The sequence below is a fragment of the Aedes aegypti genome, chromosome 1 (assembly GCF_002204515.2).
Source record: "Aedes aegypti strain LVP_AGWG chromosome 1, AaegL5.0 Primary Assembly, whole genome shotgun sequence".
In the NCBI taxonomy this organism is placed as follows: domain Eukaryota; kingdom Metazoa; phylum Arthropoda; class Insecta; order Diptera; family Culicidae; genus Aedes; species Aedes aegypti.
In genome coordinates, this window is record NC_035107.1 from 257,935,198 (window position 1) to 257,958,779 (window position 23,582).

Below are 23,582 nucleotides of genomic sequence, written 5' to 3' on the forward strand. Positions count from 1 at the left end.
AATATGTAATAGTCTGTTGATACGAAAAGAAGAGGAGGTTTTGCGCCCATTTGAGAAAGAGCACAATATTGCTCAGCTCAAATGGGCTTTTCCCTGCTCCAAATAAACAAATAAACAAATAAACGCCGTGGAATAATAATTAATATTGTCGTACGTAGGGCCAGTGCATTTTAACGCCCTGGAGGATATCAATTGGAAATTCCTAGCTTTAAAAACGTCCTGGATACACATGATATTTTCTCATGTATATTAGGTACGTCTGAACGTCCTAGGACATTAATTGAAAAAAATCCATCTTTATCAACGCCCTCGAATAATTTAAGGTTATTTTACATATGTGGATTAGGTGCATCTTAACGCCCTGTAGGACATCAATTGAAAATTCAAAACTGTATCAACGCCCTGGAGTAATTTGACCTTATCCTATGTAGATGAGGTGCAGCTTCCACATTGATCAGGTGCATCTTAATGCCCCGTATAACATAAGGGCAAAGTAGCACAATCTGTTAAGTAAATGGTTATTGGAATATAACAGCATTTGCCTACAGGGCGTATGCATTTGATTCAGTATTATTGAATAAATTTCTGGTTAAATAATCTCGAGAGATCCCTTGATAAAAGCAAGTGATCATTAAGGGGCCTAAGACCACGGTTTATAGAAATTAAAAAAATATATATGGATAAAAACACGATGGTCGGGATGAGAATGGGTTCGTAAAACTCAAAAATTAAACAACGTGGTTTATGCAGAGCCTTTAATTGTTTTGTAGAAACTCAGGGGTTCTTTATGATCCACTTGAAAGTCAATGAACGAATTGTTGAAAGAAAAAGTAGTATCCAATATTTTCCGAACTATGGGGCGTGTCCAGTAAATGTTGAAATCACCCCCTGGTATATAATTTACATTTTCGTGTTTTTTTTGTTAGAGAATCTGTAATTAATACTTGTCAATTTCAAGATTCACTAATACATCAAGAGCAAAACTACAATAGATAAAACTATAGCGAAGAATACGGAAATTTAGAGCAATTGCCTTCCTTAGCCGAGTGGCTAGAATCCGCGGCTACGAAGCAAAGCCATGCTGAAGGTGTCTGGGTTCGATTCTCGGTCGGTCCAGGATCTTTTGCAATGGAAATTTCCTTGACATTCCTGGGCATAGAGTATCATCGTACCTGCTACATGAGTTACGAATGCGAAAATGGCAACTTCGGCAAAGAAAGCTTTCAGTTAATAACTGTGAAAGTGCTCATAAGAACACTAAGCTGAGAAGCAGGCTCTGTCCCTGTGAAGACGTAATGCAAAAAAGAAGACATTTTTTGGTATAATAATAGCTATACATCTATATCACATTCAGATCACGATACTCTTCCGACAGGGTGATTCCAGCCCGAAACGTAACGACCGTCGAACGAACAAAACCCTTTTTTATTGGAATTGAACACGTGCAACTTAAAAATCAAATATCATGTTTATATTTGCCTTCTTTCCATTATTCTTATCGTCCGATCCTCTTTGCACACAGTCGTGGTCGTCGTCGTCATCAGCGTCTTTACGGCCGTTCACTCTCCTCATCCCTTCGCCTGGCTGCTTGGCTTGGCAGGATCTTGTGATGTGCTTCTTTGGTCGCTCTTCTTGTTGTTCGTCGTCTTAGTCGTCGTACTTTTGTGGTGTCAGAGCCCTGGCAACCAAAAGCACAACTGCAACGTCGACCTCGTCATCATCATCATCGCTTCACCGGCCTGCCCCAATACAATTGCCTTGCCCAGCATCCCACAATCTACGCACTCGATCGCACTGGTGAGCTTCTTCTTGTTTGCCTCTTTTCAGCCAGACACATACAGTGAGTCAAATTCATATCGGTACAGGGCAGTATGTTCACATCAAATTGATAAAAAAACTATCAAATCTCGATTAGATTTTCAAACTGACTTAAGTACCTTTCACACAGTTCAGAGAAAAAGTGGAGAAGTATTAAGACCTCTAAGTTTACATTGAAATATATCTACATTTTAACATTTCTTCTTCGTGTGCATCCTCGCAACTTTACATGCAAGCAGCACGCGTCCAAAAATTCCGATTTTGTATCATTTCCTGCAAGGATTTCTTTGAGAATTCCTGTAAGGATTCCTTTAGGGAGGAGTAAGGATTCCTTTGGGAATTCCTGTAAGGATTCCTTTGGGGATTCCTGTAAGGATTCCTTTGGGAATTCCTGTAAGGATTCCTTTGCGAATTCCTGTAAGGATTCTTTTGGGAGTTCCTGTAAGGATTCCTTCAGGAATTCCTGTAAGGATTCCTTTAGGAATTCCTGTAAGGATTGCTTTAGAAATTCCCAAAGGAATCTTCACAGGATTTCCTTAAGCATTCCTTTGGGAATTCCTGCAAGGATTCCTTTTGGAATTCCTTCAAGGATTTCTTTGGGAATTCCTGCAAGGATTCCTTTAGAAATCCCTATAAGGATTCCTTTGGGAATTCCTGTAAGGATTCCTCTAAGAATTCCTGTGAGAATTCCTTTGGGGATTCCTGTAAGGATTCCTTTGGGGATTTTTGTAAGGATTCCTTTCGGAATTCCTGTGAGGATTCTTTTGGGAATTCCTTCAACGATTCCTTTGGGAATATTTTTAAGGATTCCTGTAAGGATTTCTTTGGGAATTCCTGTAAGAATTCCTTTGGGAATTTCTGCAAGGATTCCTATGGAAATTCCTGTAAGGATGGGAATTCATTTAAGGATTTTTTTGGTAATTTCTGCAACGATTCCTTTAGAAATCCCTATAAGGATTATTTTAAGAATTTCTGTAAGGATTCCTCTAGGAATTCCTGTAAGAATCCCTGTAAAAATTTCTTTGGGTATTCTTGTAAGGATTCCTTTGGGAATTCCTATAAGGATTCCTTTGGAAATTTCTGTGAAGATTCTTTTGGGAATTCCAGTAAGGGTTCCTTCAAGATTTCGGCAAGGATTCCGTTAGGAATTCCAGCAAGGATTCCTTTGGGAATTCCTGCAAGGATTCCTTTAGATTTTCATGAAAGGATTGCTTTAGGAATTCCTATAACACTGCGTAACAAAAATGACATTTTTGCGTGTCTCAAGGATCAAAATATGTATCTCGAGTAGATTTGTGTTTGCTGAATCTGATGCCATTTTCAGAAATGTTCCAGCACGTCACAATTTTTAGCTACAGGTCGCCAAAGTATCGTATCGTACATTTTTTTGATCAAAACCACTGAGCATGCTATTTTGCACTTAAACTTTCATTTTGGAATAAATTTGGTTGAAATTGTGCGATTAAATTTAAATTAAACCGATTTTTTCGACATGTTTTCTGTCTCCATATAAAATTCTTCGTTTCTCTTATATGAGAAAATACAATAATTTTTAGAACCATCAAAAAATAATTTTTCCGCATCGAAAGTATTAGAAAGTTTGCCGATAAGTATTGTTATAAAGATTAAGTTTGAATTCTATGGCAAATTAAGCAAATCAATTGCCATACAAGCTGGCAAACTTGCATGCAAGTTGGCTCAAATAGTCATTTTATGCATTTTCAACAGCCAATATCTCTAAAACTAGACGTGCTATGATATTTCTGGAAACGGCAATGCACATTGGTCCCAAAGCCATATCTAGGAAAACAAAAACGATTGCGCCTAAACCGTCAATTTTAGATATATGGTGTCTTCGGCAAAGTTTCTCCATATTTCTCAGACATTTTTTTCCAGAGATGTGAAATTAGGGTGGCCCATATGGTTTACGAGATCAGCACATAAACTTTTTTGCTGACGCATTTAGGACTACACAATATTCTACAATGTTTTAGAAAAATCGATTTGGAGCAACTTTGCCGAAGAACCCAAGTTTCTATCTCTTATGGTTCGCGAGTTATGTTTTTTTTTTAACAAAAATGTTAGGGTGGTACTGAAAAATCAGTTTTTTCTTGATAACTTTTCATGCGATAATTTCTCGCAAAAACTTTATTCCGAGCACTTTTAGAACTTTTGATTGCGCAACTTTTTGCCGAAAAAACTACTGTTCTATCTCTTATGGTTACAGAGTTATCAAAAATTTTCTTCGAAAAAATGGTTGTTTTCAAATGCCGATATCTCCGAAAGGCGCAAACGGATTTTCAATCTTTTATCGGCATTAGAAAGATTTTCTCTTTCTCTGTTTAAAACTGTGAGGACGTTTTTTGGTTGAAAAGATTGACAAAATTTTGAAAATAATATGTTTCTTAACCGAAAATTGTCCATAACTTGAAAAATATTCGAGATAGCTCTTTGGTGCCTTCAGCAAAAATGTGCATAATTGAAAGTTCTGAAAGTGCTTTAGTGTGAATACTTTGTTTCATGAAAAATTATCGCTTTAAGATATATTCACCATAAACCGAATTTTATATCATAAAGAAAGCGAAAAAAGAGATATTTGCTGGAACAACCGGAATAACTGTATGTAAAGTCATTTAAAATTGAATATATATGTAATGAAATAAGATCGATCACAATAAGCAAAATCTAAGGAGTTAGGGAAATTTAGTTGCTGAAGCAGTTTTAACAGTGATCCATGGAACATTAATCCATAAACGAAGTCTTGTTATTTCACGCGACATATTGTTTGTCCAGCTAATTTATGCCGTGGTTGGTTATAAATTGCTACCGCTTCGGCTTACTAAACAGAAGGTCATGCGTTCGATACCGGTCCCGTTAATTATATTATCATCCCTAAACGATAACAAAACGTATACTTTGAAGAATTCTTTCAAATTACCAAAACCTTACTTCCCGTGATATCCTCCCATATAAATATAGAAGTATCTGCAATTATTCTATCTGGGCATCCAACTTATCCCATTCAATTCAATCAAATCCAATAAATCTGCCACAACGAATAAGTCAGGGCAGCATTCGCCTGTTGAAGAATGCATGAATCTTGAACAAGAGCCAGATATAAATCCCAAATATCTGTCTAAGGTAACGAACCAGAAGGTGGGCCTTGATCACTTAAAAACTGCTTCAACAAATAATTTTCCTTTTTTCAACTCCTTAGATTCCGCTTACTATGATCGATATAAATACATGTGTATTCAATTTTAAATGACTTTACATACAGTTATTTCGATTGTCCAGCAAATATCTCTTTTTTTCGCTTTCTTTACTATATAAAATTCGGTTTATGGTGAATATATCTTAGAGCGTTGATTTTTCATGAATGCTTTGTATGAAGCACTTTCAGAACTTTCAATTTTGCACATTTTTGCTAAAGGCATCAAAGAGCTATCTCGAATATTTTTCAAGTTATGGACAATTTTCGGTTAAAAAACATATTATTTTCAAAATTTTGTCAATCTTTTAAAACAAAAAACGTCCTCACAGTTTTTTCACCATAAACAGAGAAAAAGATTATCTTTCTAATGCCGACAAAAGACTGAAAATCCGTTTGCGCCTTTTGGAGATATCGGCATTTGAAAACAACCATTTTTTCGAAGAAAATTTCTTATAACTCTGTAACCATAAGAGATGGAACAGTATTTTCTTTGGCAAAAAGTTGCGCAATCAAAAGTTCTAAAAGTGCTCGGAACAACGGTTTTTGCGAGAAATTATCGTATGAAAAGTTATCAAGAAAAAACTGATTTTTCAGTACCACCCTAACATTTTTGTTAAAAAAAAATCATAACTCGCGAACTGTAAGAGATAGAAATTTGGGTTCTTCGGCAAAGTTGCTCCAAATCGATTGTTCTAAAATATTGTAGAACATTGTGTAGTCCTAAATGCGTCAGCAAAAAAGTTTATGTGCTGATCTCGTAAACCATGTGGGCCACCCTAATTTCACATCTCTGAAAAAAATGTCTGAATAATATGGAGAAACTTTGCCGAAGACACCATATATCTAAAATTGACGGTTTAGGCGCAATTGTTTTTGTTTTCCTAGATATGGCTTTGGGACCAATGTGCAATGGATTCAACAACCCTTAATTGAGTGAATAGCGGTATTTTGGTGCTTGAGACAAAAACGTGTTCCGCAGTGTAAGGATTCTTTTGGGAATTGCTATGAGGATTTCTTTAGGAATTCCTATAAGGATTCCTAATATCCTCTACAATTCCTTTGAAAATTCTTCTAAAAATTCCTTTGGGAATTCCTGTAAAGATTTCTTAAGTAATTTCTTTAAGGATTCCTTTAGGAATTTCTGTAAAGATTTCTTTAGGAATTCTTTTAAGGACCCATTAGGAATTCCTGTGAGGATTCTTTTAAAAATTCCTCTAAAGATCCATTTAGAAATTATTCTAAGGATTCCTTTAAGAATTCATCTAATGATTTCTTTAGGAATTCCAGTACATATTCTTTAAGGAATTATTGTACGGATTACTTGAGCAATTCCTGCCAGGATTCCTTTAGAAATTCCTGCAAACATTCCTTTAGGAATTCCTAGAAGGATTTCTGTAAAGATTACTAGCAATTTCTGTAAGGAATCCTTTATGAACTCTTGTAAAGATTCCTTTAGATTTTCCTGTAAGGATTCTTTTAGGAATTCCTGTAAGTATTCCTTTAGGAATATCTCCAAATTTCAAAGTACCTCAAAGGAATCCATCAGATCCTCTAGGGAATCCTTTAGAAGATCTTTAGGAGAACTTAAATGTTTCTATCAGAAGTTTTTGCAAGGATTCCATCAAAAGTTCCTCCAGATATTCCATCAGAGTTCCTACAGGGATTCCATTAGTAGTTTCTCTAGGGATGAGGATCGTTCTAGTGATTTAATCATTAATTCGTCCAGAGATTCCATCAGGGGTACTTCTAAACATTCTAACGTGAATTCTACGAAGGATTCCATCAAAAGTTCTACTAAGAATTCCACCAGGAGTACTTTCAGGAATTCCATCATAAGTCCCTCTAGGCATTCCATCGGAAGTTCCTCTAGGGATTCCATCAAGAGTTCCTTCAAGAATTTCATCTGGAGTTCTACCAGGAAGTTCCTTCAGAAATTCCACCTGGAAGCCCTTTAGAGATTACATCAGGAGTTCAGCTTGCATTTTCAAAAGCAGTTATTTTTGATTCCATCTGGAATTCCTCCAGGGGATTCTCAAAAGTTGCTCTAGGAATTCCATCAGGAGTTTCTGCAGAGATTTCACCTAGAATTCGTTCAGAAATTCTATCAGAAGTACCTCTAGGGATTCTATCAGGAAATTCTCCAATGATGTCATCATGAATATTTTCAGGAATTCATCCAAGGATTCTATCAGGACTTCCTCCATGGAATCCACCAAGAGTTCCTATAGGCATTCCATTAGGCTTACCTCTAGGGATTACATTAAGAGTTCCATCTGGAACCTTAGCATAAATTCCTCTAGGGATTTCATGAGGAGTTACTCCAGGCATTCCACAAGAAGTTTCTATAGGGATTTCGTCAAGCTAGCTCTTGGGATTCGATCCGGAGTTCTTATGGAGATTTCATCAGAGCTTCCTTCAGGGATTCCATGAGGAGTGCCCATAAGGTTTCCATCAGGAGTACCTCTAGAGATTCCATCAGGAGTTCTTCTGGGGATTTCATCAACAGTTCTTCGAGAGATTCCACCAGAAGTTTCTTCAGAGATTCCACCTGGATTTCTTTCAGAGATTATATCATGTTTTCCTCAAGAAATTGCTTGTGGATTTATTTTGGGCATTTAATAAGAATTTTCTCAAGAGATTTCATCGAGCGTACCTTCAGAAATCTTGTCAGTTTGCGTAGGGATTCCATCAGGAGTTCCTTTAGAAGTTTCACCTGGAATTCCTCTAGGAGTTCTATCAGAAGTTCCTCTAGGGATTCCATCAGGAGTTTCTCTACTGATTCCATCAAGAATTCCTCCATGGATTTCATCAGGAGTTCGTTATTGGTATTCCATCAGGCGTACCTCTATAAATTACATCATGAGTTCTTCCAGGGATTTTATCAGGAGTTCCTATAGAGATTTCATCAGACGTACCTCTAGGGATTTCATCCGGAGTTCTATTGGTAATTTCATCAGGATTTCCTTCAGGGATTTCATGAGGACTCCCTATAAGTTCGTGCTATAAGGTTTCCATCAGGAGTACCGCTAAGGATTCCATCAGGAGTTCTTCTGAGGATTCCATCAGGAGTTCTTCTAGAGATTCCACCTGGATTTCCTCCAGAGATTATATCCGAAGATCTTCAAGAAACTGCATCAGGATTTATTTCAGGGATTTAATTAGGAGTACATCAATGGATTCCAACAGAAGTTCCTTCAGAAATTTTATCATGAATTCCTCCAGGAATTTTTTACAGGAGATTCTGAAGAGATGTTCTTCAATGGATTACATCAGGAGTTCTTCTGAGGATTACATTACATCATTTGATGGATTTCATCAGGGATTCTTCAAGGAATTCCATTAGTAGTTCCTTTAAAGGTTCTACCTGGAATTCCTCCAGGGATTCTATCAAGAGTTTTTCTAGGGATTCCATCAGGAGTTTCTCTAAGTCTACAGCTGTAGTTCTTCTAAAGATTTCATAAGGAGTTCCTCCAGAGATTTCATCAAGAGTTGCCACAGGGGTTTAATTAGGAATTCATTAAAGAGTTCATCTTGGAGTTGCTCCAGGGATTCCATTAGGAGTTCCTCCTGGGATGACATTAGAAGTTCTTCTTGGGATTCCATCAAGAGCTCCTTCAGACTTGTCACCTGGAGTTCCTACAGAGGTTCTTTCCTTCAGAGATTGCATCTGTTATTCCTCTAGAGATTATGCGTGGAGTCCTCAAGAAATTTCTGTATAAGGAGTTCAAGAGGACAGTTTTTTGATAAATTTTAACAAGGATTCGTCCAGGGTTGATACTGGGAATACCAAGAGGACGATGATGCAGCTGGCTGGAAGAAGATCTAGGAGGAGTTCGTAAGCTAGAAGGAGCTCGGTGCCAGAAGGAGCTTAAAGGACAGATGGAACTCGGTGGCAGATATGCGGTTTGAAGGTTGTGTGATAAGGAGGAGTGTTGAAGAGCAGGTACATCACACACCCTGCAGTGGAGATGTCTTGGGTAAGAATTGTAGAGGTAGTCGAAATAGATTGTAAATACGAATATGTTGATACCCAGACATGGAATAAAGGAGAGGTGCTGGCTGGTAGCTATATTAGTTAGTAGCCTCCGCTATGGAGCAGTAGCCTCATGGTTGTTTTGTAATTTATTGTTTTCAACAGGTTATGCGCCCAGGAACGCCTGGAGGACGCTGAGGTGGCTTCAATGAGAGACCACGAGGAAGCGCCTGGACGATGAGACATGGCCCGGACGAGGAGGCAGAATCTCACTGAGGAGGTAGAGTCTGGACTGAAGGTGGCTTGGACAATGTGCCCAAGAGTTGGAGACCAAGATGCTGAGAACGAGGTTGAAGATGCGAATGCTGGCTGATCGGAGAGGGCGAACTCGGAAGAGCTGGAGAAACTCAGAATTCAAGAGGAGCTTGGAGGACGGTGCGGTTGACCAAAAGGATGATGGCAGCTGACCAGGAGGAGCTGGAGGCTAGGAGGAGTTCGGCAGCTGGAGGAGCTCGGTGCCAGAGGGAGCTAAGAGAACAGGAAGAGCTCGGTGGCAGATGTGCGGTGTGTGATGAGGAGGAGTGTTGGAGATCAAGTACATCACACATCCTGCAGTTGAGGTGTTTGTGGGTAAGAGTTGTAGCGGTAACTCATAGCGGATAATATTGTAAATATATGTACCCAGACATGAAATGAAAGAGAGGAGCTGGCTGGTAGCGATATCAGTCTTAAAAGGCTTAAAAGAAATTTCTCCAGAAAAATAACGAAAAAAAAAACAAATTCAAAAAGTTCACCAGATTTTTTTTAGAAGAACACCAATATTTCCGAGAGAGAATCTTTCATGAATCCTGCAAAGGAATTCCTGGAGAAATTGATGGAATAATTATTTTAAGGAATCCTCAAAAGAATTTCTGGTAGATTCTTGAAGTAATTCCTGAAGAAATATTAAGACGAATGCTTCTTAGGGTCGCTTCAGGGATTCCAGAAGGAATCTTTGAAGGAAACATTGGACGAATTAATAAATGATTATTTTATGATCCACTAGAAGAATCGCTGGCGGATGACTTTCGGTATTTCTCAAAAAAATGCGTGCGGGATCCCTAAAGGAATTCCTGGTGGAATCCTGTGGAGGAAGATTTGATGCAGTATTTCTTGTGGAATCCTTGAAGACTCCCTGGTGGAAACCTTGTAGGAATTCTCTGGAGGAATTCCTTGATGAACACTGAACACCTTGATGAACAGAAATTCTGAGTGGAGTCACTGTAAGAGTGCCTAGAGTCAATCTTTACAGATATTTTTGTACGAATTTCTGAAGGAATTTCTAGAGAAAATCGTGTAGGAACTCCTGAAGCAATTCCTGGAAGAATGTTTGGATTAATCTCTGAAGGATTAGCTGGAGGAATCTGTGGAGTAATTCCTAGGCAAAACACTATAAGAATCACTGGAAGATAAGTGGAAATACAAAGTGATTTTTTAATGGAATTCCTGTAGTAATTTTATGTTAGCAGTTTTTGGAGAAATTTTTGGTGGAATCGCATAACAAAAATCCTGAAAGAATCTTCAGCTTCACTAGACAAACATTTGCTGTAAAAAAATCTCTGAAAACATTCATGGTGGAATTTATGATGGAGCTCCTGGTGGAATCCAGGGAGGAATCCTGAGAGGAAGCCCTGGAAATGTTTTGGTGAAATTCCTGGAGGGAAATTCTGATGACGATTTTTTTTTTTGAGGAATCCCTGGAATAGTTTCTTAGATGAATTCTTGATGTGATTCCAGAAGTAATGCATGATGCAATCTTTGGAATTATCTCCTAAAGGAACTCTTGAAGGAATCTTTAAAGAAATTGTTATACAAATATCTGTAGGAATTCTTGGGGGCAGCCTTGGAGTAAGCCCTAAGGATATACTGAAGAAATCACTTAAGATTTTTTTGGATTGATCTTTGAAGGTATCAGTTGAAAAAAAAAACTTAATAACTTGTAGATGCACCCTTGAGAGAATCTTTGGAGCATTGCCTGGATGAATTCGTGAAGGTTTGCTTGGAGGAATTTCTGGTTGAATCTGTAGATAAATTTCTAGAGGAATTATTGATAAAATTCTTAGTAGAATCTCATAAATTTCTGGTGGAATCCCTAGTAACCACTGGAAAAAACGCCAAAGTAGAATAACTAGAGGAAACCACTTAAAGATTCTGGATATAATGTTTTTACAATTCTCATAGCCATTCCCATATCGATATGACTGTTCAGAATAGGTCTGGGCAGGGACCCGTCATAAAAGTTTTTCCGGAATACTTCGTGCGGATTTGAAGTGGGATTCCTCATCAATATCCATTTCTTCCAGCACTCAAAGTTTGAAACTTCTGCTATTCTGTTATTATTGACCAAAAATTGTAGAAATATCAACAGCCACAGAATTCGAAGAAATGATAATCACATAGCCACTAAACTTGTCGAGATCATTTGAACTATGCCAAGTAATGAAGTGTTGCTGAAACGAACTTTGATGGTCGGTTTAAACGGTTACATCAACATAAATCGGTTTGACTATCTTGGGGGTGGCGTCAATATTAGACAAATCGTCTGAGCGTCTGTGGGCTGCATAAGGTTGACTCAAGTAGTGTGTTGTTTAGATTCGTGATTACGTCACTTTGTTTCCACATAACTGAGCGGTGTAAGTAGTGATTAGGTTACTTACAGGTAGACAAAGAGTGTAAATTTTGTGTATCAGGTATCAGATATCAGAATGCAGGCTCCAGAGGCACGTTCCCCACCATTTGGGAGATTTGTGCCATTGCCATAATTGGTTGAGCCTATTTCATCATCTACCCGAAAGGAGAGGAAGCGAAGTGAAGGTGGGAGGAAATAGGGGTGGCGATAATCAATAATTGTTTAGGGTTTCGTTCTACATCGTCGTAAGCGCTATTATTCGTCGTATTAAACTTTAAATGTTCCACTGCAGCGGATATTCCAACTTACCTGCAACATAGATTCATTTTCCAAGTGTAATTTTATGAAAACTGTTATGGTTTGTACATTTGTACACCAAAAATGCAATGCAACTACTGTATTTCGTTAAATAACTTCATTCTAATTATCCATTTTGCACTTTTTCATCGAAATCGCATGGATGAACACGAAATGTTCAGTCACACCACTTTATGATACAATTTTCTTCCCGTTCCCCTGTGTGACTTACTTCGCCTTACTTTTCACTATGGAAAACCTTCGTAGTGCTTCACTGAAGGATTTCATTCGAATAACACGCTGTAAAAGTTCAATAATTCTTTAAATTTTATGAAATTTCCTCAACGACCGCTTAAAATTGAGAATGTAAACAAAGTTCAATCCGTCCGACGATCAATGAATTTTAAAGGGAATTACTATATTCCATCATGCTGAAGGAATGGTGGGAGATGCCCGTAGACCTATATATTCTAGTAAAACATTTTATTATAGCGTTGATATGTTGTGTTTTGACCACTCACTAACCATAGTGTGCCGCAATTTGTGAGACGAATCTGGAAACTGATTGCGGCAGAAATGAATACGATATGACGGATTGAGAATACGGCAAGATGCATTGTCTTTGCATTACTTCCGAAAAGAGATCAAGATTTATCAAAATCTTATTGTACAATGCTAAAGCAGTTTTGAGAAAGAATTGTTTGGCATCGGTTTGTATCAGAATCATTCACTGCAATACTGGGAAAATTGCAGTTCTCAATGATAAATGCTAAATATGATGGATACTAGCACATCACCCTATGGATCAATGCATGAGTTCACTATTTGACGTTTGAGCGGTGCCGTGTTATTTACGTGACCATGGAAACTAGTGAATTCGGCACCGCTCAAACGTCAAATTCGTGAACTCGTGCATCGGTCCATTGCAAGCTGATACGTTCATTACTGAAAAATAATTTGATATTCGATATAATTATTTTTCACATAACTTATGATCTTGCCCTGATACCCAGTGGTAACCGAGTGTGTAGCTCTTTTATTTTGAAACAAATGATTGGAAGAAGATAAACACTTTTACCACTGATAGTTAGAGGAGAATCTTTTCTTCATCGTAGCATTGTTCCATAAATCCATACGTTTATTCAGTAACACTTGATTACCGATGGCTTTTAGGGCGAGATAATAATTTAAGTGAGATTTGATAGATTTTTTACAAGACCAAGCCCCGTACGAATATAAATTCGAGTCCCTGTACTACGACGCAAAGTGTAATTCGGAGTACGGGATCCTGTTTATCGATTTTTTTGTTTTGGTTTTTTTTCTACGTCGTATCTTAACAACAGAACAAAGGACGTAACCTGTGAAGATAGGCAGCGATAGATAAGGAGCCCTACGGTTCCATCCCATCCCCGACGCGCACTGGTAGGAGGATTACCCCCATGCTACGAGGTCGTCCGGCAGGCATCGAGAAGATTTGTTTTCAAAATGCACCACAACTTATGCGGTTTAATGGCCTCGGAACCGAGGATCGAAACCAAAAACGGAGATCAACAAAAGAAGAAATACGCTACTCAGAACGCGACCCGAAATTTGATCCGTAACGTATCCTTCACCTATCATCGCAGCACAGATAATAGGGATACAGAAGGAGTACCCCAAGCCGGAGAATAATAATGATAATAAAAAGAACGATTATGGCAATAAACTGCACTGGCAAGTGTTTTTGGGTTTCTGTTTTTGCTGAGCTGCAATTCTTCGAAAAATAAATGATTAAATATGATGTTTTTGGCAGTTTCACGATGCGTTCAAGCGAATCCGTCAAACATCCGTTTTCGTTCGCGAAAACTCGAACTTTTGCCAATGAAGAAAACCGTCGCCTGGAAAACGGTGACCACTTTTGTGAAGTATGGTGTGAACAACGCGAAGCAAGGCGCGCTCGAAGCATTTGGAGTGTGGAAACAGGAGCGGTCAATAACGGACACCACGGGATTGTCGATTGAAAATCTGCATCTTTCGAATGGTGCCCATTCGTATTATGCAGAAGGTCGTCAAAATTCAAACTACAGTGCATTTATTTTTTTTGTTGACTTCGTAGCCAGGCTTCATTAGTGACGAAATGCGAGTATAAATGAGGGATTCTACCGAATCGTGTCTTCACAGCAGAGACTCTTCGACTGATAAATAATAAAAGTAGATAATATTCCATCTATTTTTATAATAAAAAAACTTGGTTTTCGAAAATTTCAAAAGCTTGCAGGCTCCCCTCAAGCATAGTGAACTTTTCATGCCCGTAAAGGACTACCGGTCCTATTAGCGTTTTGTACATGGTAAATTTGGAGCGAGGATGAATCTTATTTGACTGCAAGTTCTTCAAGTTCCAAAAAAGGCTTCGTAATTCACGGCTAACGTAACTATCAGTCTTCAGCAAGGATACAATGTGGACGAATTCATCGATCATGGGGTGAAAAAATATAGAAATCCACCGCAAACAGCGTAATGCTTCAAAATTGAAGTATACTAGAAGTACTGAGTTCTATGGAGTAAAATGGGACGGTTCCCCAAGTACGACGTAGCTTTGTCGATTATTCAGCATTTGGTTGTAAATGACGAAACCGAAGAAAGCAAATACACCGAAAATCGTTGATAACAACAACCAAATGGATGGACGCCCGGCTGTCGTCGGCGGAGTTGTCTCGCGTTCGACCCCCGTCTCCCAGACCCCCTGAGCAAACACAGATCCCATCTTAGCCATCCCTCCTTCTCCCGGAGCCATGCAGCAAACAAGTGGACCTGAGCACAAGCGCAGCAGTCCCGGTCCGTAAAGCCGAAGAATAAGAACCAGCCCCGGACAGGATCGAGAGTTTTTCGAGAAGTCCACAAAAGACAACAAACGGTTTCATGATTGCGCGCGGGCTGCATTTGGTGTGGAGTGTGGACTTGATGTTTGACAACACGACCTCCGAGAGGGGCAAAGGTGCAAATGGTAGAGAGCGCGAGTGGGACGACCTGGTCACGTAAACCTGTTCCAATCTTTATCTTCCGAGCGTCATTTAGTGCTTCGCGCTCTCCGCCTCGTATAGCGGAATTTGGGGTAAGTAATCAATCTGTTCTCTAACTTTGTCAAAAGTTTATCTAACACACCGATTTAGCATCATGATATGTTAGGTTAGGTTGAAGCCCTTCTTACACTGAGAACAGCGTTGCAGTTTAAATTACTATATTAGAGGGTTAAATTAAATACACACCGCCACTTGATTTGTGCAGACTAAATTTGCATTTATTTCAAATATTTTGTGCGTTCAATTTTACCATGGCACCATTTCGACAGTAAAAATGACTATATCATGGTTAAAAACTTGTAACGGGCCAGAATCGAACCGAGGATCTTGCGATTGTCAAGCGCGAACGCTTACCGCTCGGCTATCGATGCGATTGAAGTGTGGTTCAAGTCCACGGCTACAATGCAAAGCCGTGCACAAGTTATCGATTGTCGTTCAGTCCAGGATCTTTTTGTAAAATAAATTTTCTTGGCACACTTGGGCCTAAAGTATCGTCGTACCTGCCACACGATATACGAATGCGAAAATGGAAATGACATATTTGGCAAAGATAGCTCTCAGTTAATAATTCTGTAAGTGCTCATTGAATACTAAGCTGAGAAGCAGGCTTTGTCCTAGTGAGGACGTAATGCCAAGAATGAAGAAGTTGATGAATGAACGAAGATGAATGAATGGAAGAATGAAGATGTTAGGTTAGGTGGTTTTCTAAAATCCTTTGGGTTCAAAATTTGCACCAATATTTTTAGAATACAGGTATGTTCCGTTTTTATCACGTTCCGATTTTGTCACGCTCCGATTTTGTCACGTTCCGATTTCGTCAACAAATTATTCCGTTTTTATCAACACAAAAAATATGATTTTTTTAAATTCTCAAAATGTTTCGAATATAAATGCTTTTAAATAGCCACAGAGTTGAACTTTCGTCATTTTGTAAATATTGAGCATCTACGATACATGGCACATGTCAAGTCATATACGATTTAATAAGGTTTGGCTTCTTCTTATGCAATTATTTAATTTGAGTTTTCAAGCGTAGCATGTTCTGTTGAATAAGATTGGCCCATCTTTGAACAATCGAGAGTTGCTCTGGCCACGTCCTAGCAACAACGTACTTAAAAGTCTTCTTATATAATATGGCTTTAAAGAATTTTCTATGTGAATTTGATAGACATATATACTCCCCCTATGGTATGAATTTTTGTATGAAAATAAAAAATAATTTGTATGGCACTTAAGATACCTCGAATCCCCCGCCTCTCTTCATTACCGCTTACATGATTAATGGACGATCCCATACATGTTCAGCTCTTTATGATAAGGGATGCACTTGTGAATGAACTCAATGTTGTGTACAACGGCAAGTGGTATGATCAAGTTTATTTTATTCTTAATAAGACTGTTGACCTTGTCATAGTTTGGACATTAACTTCTATCTCTCAAACTCGATAGCATTGCACAAATTATAGCAAACAGCAATTGATTAGATCCTGTTCCAAGGGGTAAGGGAAGAGGTCCAGCAAAACTAAGCAATTTGTAGAATACTTGTTTTTGATTAATTATGATTCGTGGTTTATGGCTAATGAGCCGAGTGGAAGTTTGACAACTACCGAAAAATTAAACATTACATATGCTTTGCATTTGTCCATTTAATCCAATTGCAAAGTATATGAAATGTTTAGTTTTTCAGTAGTTGTCAATCCGTAGAAGATTTTGTTGCCAGAACGGGCTGATAGACTTACATGATTATTTCACTCTTGCATTGGTCAAATGTTCTGACGTGTTTGAGTGAAGGAAACGATTTGGAAAATTATCTGTAATAACTGTGTTGGTTTTCCAGTGACAGTTGGTGACAGGTTCCCTTAACTTTTGGGAGCTCGCAATCTAAGCCAGCTGTCTCCTCTCTCTTAGTTATTTAATATTATTTGTACTCAACAAAAAACTACAACTTAAGTTAGTTTATTGCCAGTCTATTTGTGATCTTACGTACAGGTCTAAACGCAATGATAGCGGAACGGCAACGGAAAGCGGAACCGGTTCACCACCATGAATCACACCATCTCAACTGAGCTGTCAACGAATGAAAGTGAACCAAGTCTGGTTCGACAAGCATGCTACAGTTCATGCTGGCGAACTGGTTCCGCTTTCCGTTGCCGTTCCGCTATCATTGCGTTTGGGCATTGAAGCTAAAAGGCGATGGTGGTGCTGTTCTAGATTGGGGATTAGTGTATCCTTGTCGAAGTTGGTAGTAATAACTTTAAAAGAAAGATCTCCACAATCATTTTAATGTTAAATTTGGCAATTCAAAGCGCAGGAAACCGTACACAAAAAGAAAAGTCCATGTAAATTTCAGCGTAAAATAATGCATATAAAGGGGATGCCAGATTTGTCGCAAATTTACATGACACATCGTGTAAAATTACACCAACATGATGTAAATTTATGCCAATTGTCGCGAAATCGGTTAGAGTCCATACTAAATTACACGATGTCTAGCGGAAACTTACATGATGTTATTGTAATTTTACACGATGTGACGTGTAAATTTGCGACATTTCTGACATTCCCTTGATTTTACGCTGAAATTTACATGGATTTTTCTTTCTGTGTAAGTATTCATGTCAATTGCAAAACTTTCGCAACATAATCATCAATCGGCTGTGACCAAAAATGCAAAAAATGTACCGTAAAATGGGGTGAAGTAGATCACTTTTGAGAGATTCTGTTCTATAATTCCAAGTAGGATGCATGTATTATCATCCAAATATTTTTTTTTAAACCTGTACTGAATGGATGTGTATCGAATTATATACATTTTGACAAAATCTTATCGTCATAACAGAAACATTTTTCAGAATTGGAGTTCTTGATTCCGGGGTGATGTTGATCAGTTACTGCGATAGGTTTCATAAATTAAAGAGATATGTTATTCACTAAATTTGAGTTCACGAAATCCGAATCAAAACTCGAAAAATCAATTTTTTTTGATAAATCGGTCAAATTTAGAATTAAATGTTATTAATTGCAGACTACATCACATTAAACGCCTAAAGATATGCAATTTTCTTCGAAATTAGTAACTCGCTCACTAAAAGAACATGGTTTTTCTCTGAAAATTGATTTTAATCCTCAATGCTAATGAAAAACTGGGTTCACTGAACATATCTGGAATGTATGAAACAGTTTATTTAAATGTCAAACCGAATTTAGGAACATCAAGCGCAGCTTGTTATAATTGAAATTGGATCATAGCTCTCTTGACAGTTTATGCATGAGGGTACGGGAATGATCAACTTCTCCCCACTGATCAACTACACCCCGAATTACGGTACCTTGACTAAAAAGCTCTCAGTTGATAGTTGCGGCAGTGTATATAAGAACACTAAGATGAGAAGAAGGCTCTTTCTCAGTTGGGATGTAATGCCATAAAGAAGAAAAAAAAGAAGAAGAAGGATGAGGATGAACAGTAGAAAAAGAAGTTGTTTCTTGTTTAATCTTTCTTTAAAAAAAAATATCAGCTTGCCTCACTTCTTTGTAGTTATTTTTACAAATATGGTGTACCTTGTGATGCATAGGACATTTATGTGATTATCGTTTCAATATTCTATATTACTTTTATTGAAATTCTAACTAAGAAAACTGATACTATTAATGATTTTTATCAAAATCATATTGATTGATAGGAATCTGCAATCAACTTTCATTACGAGCCTATAATAATAAACAATCTAAATGGTCGTCACAGCTCTTAAACGTCAATATGATGAAAATGTGTATTATCCTGACAAAACTGCAATTTTCATTTCAAATTTGTAAAATATTTTGTCTAAGAAAATTATTCCGTTTTTGTCACGGTTCCGTTTTTGTCAACTGAAAATCGCCGATCGTGTTGATAAAAACGGAACATACCTGTATAAGCCGATTTCTAAAAGATTTGCTCTACCCCATTGATATAACTGTTTCGAAAAGTTAAAAAATAATCATAAACAAAGCTTAATTTTCACGAAAACTTTAATATCCATTAGCTTGTGAATATAGAAGAGAAAAGCACCATTCTTATCTTGGAAATGTTTCATAGGAAAGTGTTGATTCGAACTTTTTATGACGAGGGCCATTCCGAATAATATTATTTTGCTGATCAATGTTACTCCGTTTTACGGAACTAAACTCGGTTTTCATTTATTTATAGGCATTCCATTGAACATTTTCGGTCTTATTGACCAAACCACCCCCCCCCCCCCCCTCGAACTTTAATACTCGTGTGAGTGTCGCTCTGCGACTATAAAAGAGCACTGAATAAACCAGCTGATCAATGTTTATACTTGGATCGTAATTAGTAAACAAGTGTTGTCACTCCGTGAAAGAAGTTTCCCTCAAGTTAAAGTGGCGTACGAGGATAAATCTTTGAAAAGTATAGTGATTTAGAGTGATTAGTGCCTATTAATTGGCAGTTTACGGTTCGCTAGTGTTTGCGCGGCGTTGGGAAGCAAAAATTTTGTCGTGTGCTGGTGAGTAACAGTGTAACAGCCAGCTGCTAGTTTTGTTTGCGGTGTTAGGCTTTTTGTTACCTGTTGTGTTGCTATCGTGGATTGGCTATCGCGTATTTTGTGAATGGTTGGCAGTGTTTTGTCAACAAGACGGAGTGATTTTTTTATTGTTTTGTTTGCCCGGCAGGTTCGGTGTAGTTATCTACCGGCCAACTCTTTTGCCAAGGCAGGAAACAAATCGATTGTGAATTTTGGAAGAAACGGCGGTAGTTTATACCGACACAAAACTGTGTGGAGCATATTTAGGCTGTGGCTGAATAAGTGACGGATTTTCGGGCTGTTTTTGGTGCTGCCTGCTGGTGTGCTGTTGCTGTTACTGTTGCTGCACGGGTAAAAATGCGGCACTCTAAAACAGGAGAAAGAGTCATGATTTCGGGAGGAAAGTGTGTTTTCATGTTATGAAAATACACCATGACCAAAGGCATGAAATCATGAAGCATTTTACCGTCACGCCGGCGGTACGTTACGTTTTCAATTTTGAGCGAAGAAAAATTGCAATTAAAATTCTCAAATCATGAAGCATGTATGCTGGAACCATGAATAAAATTCATGGAAACATAAGCATTATTCATGGATTTAGTCATCTGTCATTTATGATTCCTATTTTTGATACGAAAAGTGGCAATTTCGGTCATGAAATCATGAAGCAGGATCCCTGAATCATGAACACAGTTCATGAAAACGAAACATTATACGTCAATTTAGATCCCAGTTCATATTTCCATTGGTAAACAAATAAAACAAAGATTAAAATTGCTACTGCTTTTGTGCCGATAGTTTCGTAATCCGTGAAAACATTCCACAAATGTTAACCTAACGAGTGTGACATCTTTAGCAGGAACGCGAACATTCGGTGGTTAGGTTTGTGCGCAAAATGTTGTTTCGAGCATCAATTGAATTTATAAATGGTCCCTGGGCTGGTGGATTGCATGAGTCATGGAACACTCCTTAACAACTCTGCGGATGTGGAAATTAGAACTGGATCATCCGGCTGCCAAAGGCCTTTTGTGACCTGCTCTGTTATAGGACGTGGAGTATGCATCACTTCCGAATAGTTAAAATCGCCGACGAGCTTGTCAAGCAAAATCTTCGCTCAAAGTGAAACATTGCCCGGTTCTGCAAAGTCAAGATTAAGTAAGTACATTGATTGTGTCGTGAAACAATTTTGGAACTCACGAGAATTTCACCAAGAATGTCATCGATATGATGACAAAGTTCCGAAGAATTTAAACTTTTTCAAACAAAACTTTTTTTTATAATTTCACTAGAAAAGATCACCGATCGCCACGAGACACGTTGACTAAGGTGAAGAAAGTGACAGTTAGAATCGTGTAACGCCCTGAGCATACGAATTCTTGCATAATAGTCACGATTTCATGACTTTTAGTCATGATATCATGAAACATAAAATTTTATGAAATCATGACTTTTTGTTCATGAATCCGGCAACGGATTTTTTTCCGTGTGTTGTGGAGAAGTTGTGCTGCTGATTGGACTGAGCAAGTATTTTTTGGTCAGTTGTATACCGTTAAAAATAATGTTTTGTTTTATTTTATTAATTTTCTTGCTGGAAATTTGCTCCAATTTCTGAGATTTTTTCTCTGTCGTTTTTTTCTAATTATTTTCAATCAGAAGTGCTAAATATGCCGCTGATTGGTGCAATTGAAGCTTACATCCCTGGTTCTACTAGCTTTGCGCAGTATGTGGAGCAAATTGAATGGATCTTCAAGATCAATAAAATTCCAGAGGAGGAAAAGCTAGCATATTTTCTTGGGCTATGTGGTCGAGAGACTTACAGTGAACTTAAACTTTTGCATCCTGGCGTCGGCCTTGCGACGTTGACCTATGACGCAATGATAGACTCCTTGAAAAGACGTTTTGATAAGGCAGAAACTGACATGCTGAAGACTTCATATTAAGGGTCAAGCTCCAGGCGGAAAGCTGCAAATTTGGCACTTTCAAGGAAACAGCTATCAGAGATAAAGCTAGTAATGGGGGTCCAGGATAAGCAAATTCAGCAGAGAGGAGGATTTAACGTTGGCCAAAGCAGAAAAGCTCATCGTAAACCGAGAATCCGCGGGCGTTCGAACCAGGATGATGAACGGTAATAACTTAACAGTTGTTGCTAAGATTGATGACAACAAGCGGAAGATTTACAGTTCCAGTCGATCCAGGAGCAAGGAAAGAAGAAGTAGGAATAATAGAAATTTTAGCAATAGTCATAGCAGAAGCCGCAGTAGATCATCACCAACTCCCAGGAAGTCATTTTATTGTAACTATTGCAACAAAAAGTACCACACAAAAAAGTATTGTTATGAACTAAGAAGTTGCATGTTAAATTCGTTGATGCTCCTCCAGTTCAAATTCCCAGCACTTCTGATTACTTCAAACGCCTGAGAGAAGATCCAAAAGATGACGATTCCGAATCTGAGGAAAACTGCATGAAAATTACATCGGTCAATCGTAGGAATGAGCCATGTTTTGTAAGACCATTAGTTGAACAAGTGGAAATGCGTATGGAAGTCGACTGCGGTTCTGCAGTCAGCGTCATTGATGAGCGAGATTTTCTTGATTACTTTGGAAATTTATCTCTGGAACGGTATGATAACAGGCTTGTAGTAGTAGATGGAGCGAGTTTGGAAATTTTAGGATGCGTTCGAGTTACAGTCCAGTTAAATGGCATTCGAGAGCATCAACTGGAGCTAGTTGTGTTGAAATGCGCCAAGCGGTTGCGTAGAATTGTCCCTCTTCTTGGAAGAAAATGGCTGTATGTTTTCTTTCCGGAATGGTGTCTGCATTTTTCTAATGAAAGAGTCAACAAAATTTCGGAAAATCTAAAAGAAAATACTGTTGAAGATGTGAAGCGTAAGTTTGATCATATTTTTAAGAAAACTTTCCTAGATCCAATTGTTGGTGTTGAAGGAGATTTGAATCTGAAGGAAGATAGACCCATTTTCAAAAAGGCCTATGAAGGCCTTTGAAACTAAGACAAAAGGTTATTGATCACATTGATGTTTTGGAGAAAGATGAGGTAATTACACCCATAGAGGCGAGCGAGTGGGCTTCTCCAGTCATGGTAGTAGTTAAAAAGAACCAGGATATCCACTTAGTAATTGACTGCAAAGTGTCAACAAATAAGCTCATTGTTGCAAATACCTACCCTTTGCCAAATGCTGCATCTTCCAGTGCGTCAATATTTCAAAAGATCATGGACCAAATTTTGAGCGGTTTCCCTTTGGTAGTTTGTTATTAAGATGACGTTCTAATTGCAGGAGTTGATTTTGAAGATTGCAAAAAGAATCATTACTTAGTTCTAGACAGGCTTTCTAATGCAAATATTAAGGTGAATCTTAGCAAATGCAAATTCTTTGTAGATTCTTTACCTTATCTTTAACATGTAGTTTCTGATAAAGGTCTTATGCCGTGTCCAGAAAAAGTAGACACTATCCGTGCAGCAAAAGCTCCACAGAATGTGTCTGAATTGAAAGCTTTCCTAGGACTTTTGAACTTCAACGGAAAATTCATTTCACATTTGTCATCTCGTTTAAGCTTTTCTAAGTGCTTGCACAGCCAATATTGAAAAGCATCCTGGAAATACTGAAATTTCTTCCAGTATTTTCTTGCCAGCATTATTATTTTTGTCGTCTCGTTTAAGCTGTCTCCATAAATTACTAAAAAAAGATGCTCGTTTTGTTTGGTCCCATGAAAGTCAGAAAACATTTGACGAATGTAAAACATACCTTTTGTGTTCTATCCTTTTGGAACTTTTCGATCCTAAGAAACCAGTGGTGGTAGTTTCTGATGCTTCAAGTTACGCACTTGGAGGAGTGATTGCCCATGAAATTGCTGGTGTTGAAAAACCAATTTCATTTACGTCATTTTCATTTAATGACGCACAACGAAAGTAACACTGCGGAACACGTTTTTGTCTCCAGCACCAAAATACCGCTATTCACTTAATTAAGGGTTGCTGAGTCCATTGCCGTTTTCAGAAATACCATAGCACGTC

The 23,582-nt window shown here is 38.1% G+C and overlaps 1 long non-coding RNA gene across 1 annotated transcript; it reads left to right on the forward strand.

The window, feature by feature from the left end:
- The first annotated feature begins 1,712 nt into the window (after positions 1 to 1,712).
- Positions 1,713 to 13,750, forward strand: LOC110674659. The gene is made up of 2 exons (XR_002499074.1): positions 1,713 to 1,797; positions 13,314 to 13,750. It is a non-coding gene; the product is annotated as an uncharacterized LOC110674659 (long non-coding RNA).
- Positions 13,751 to 23,582: the final 9,832 nt, after the last annotated feature.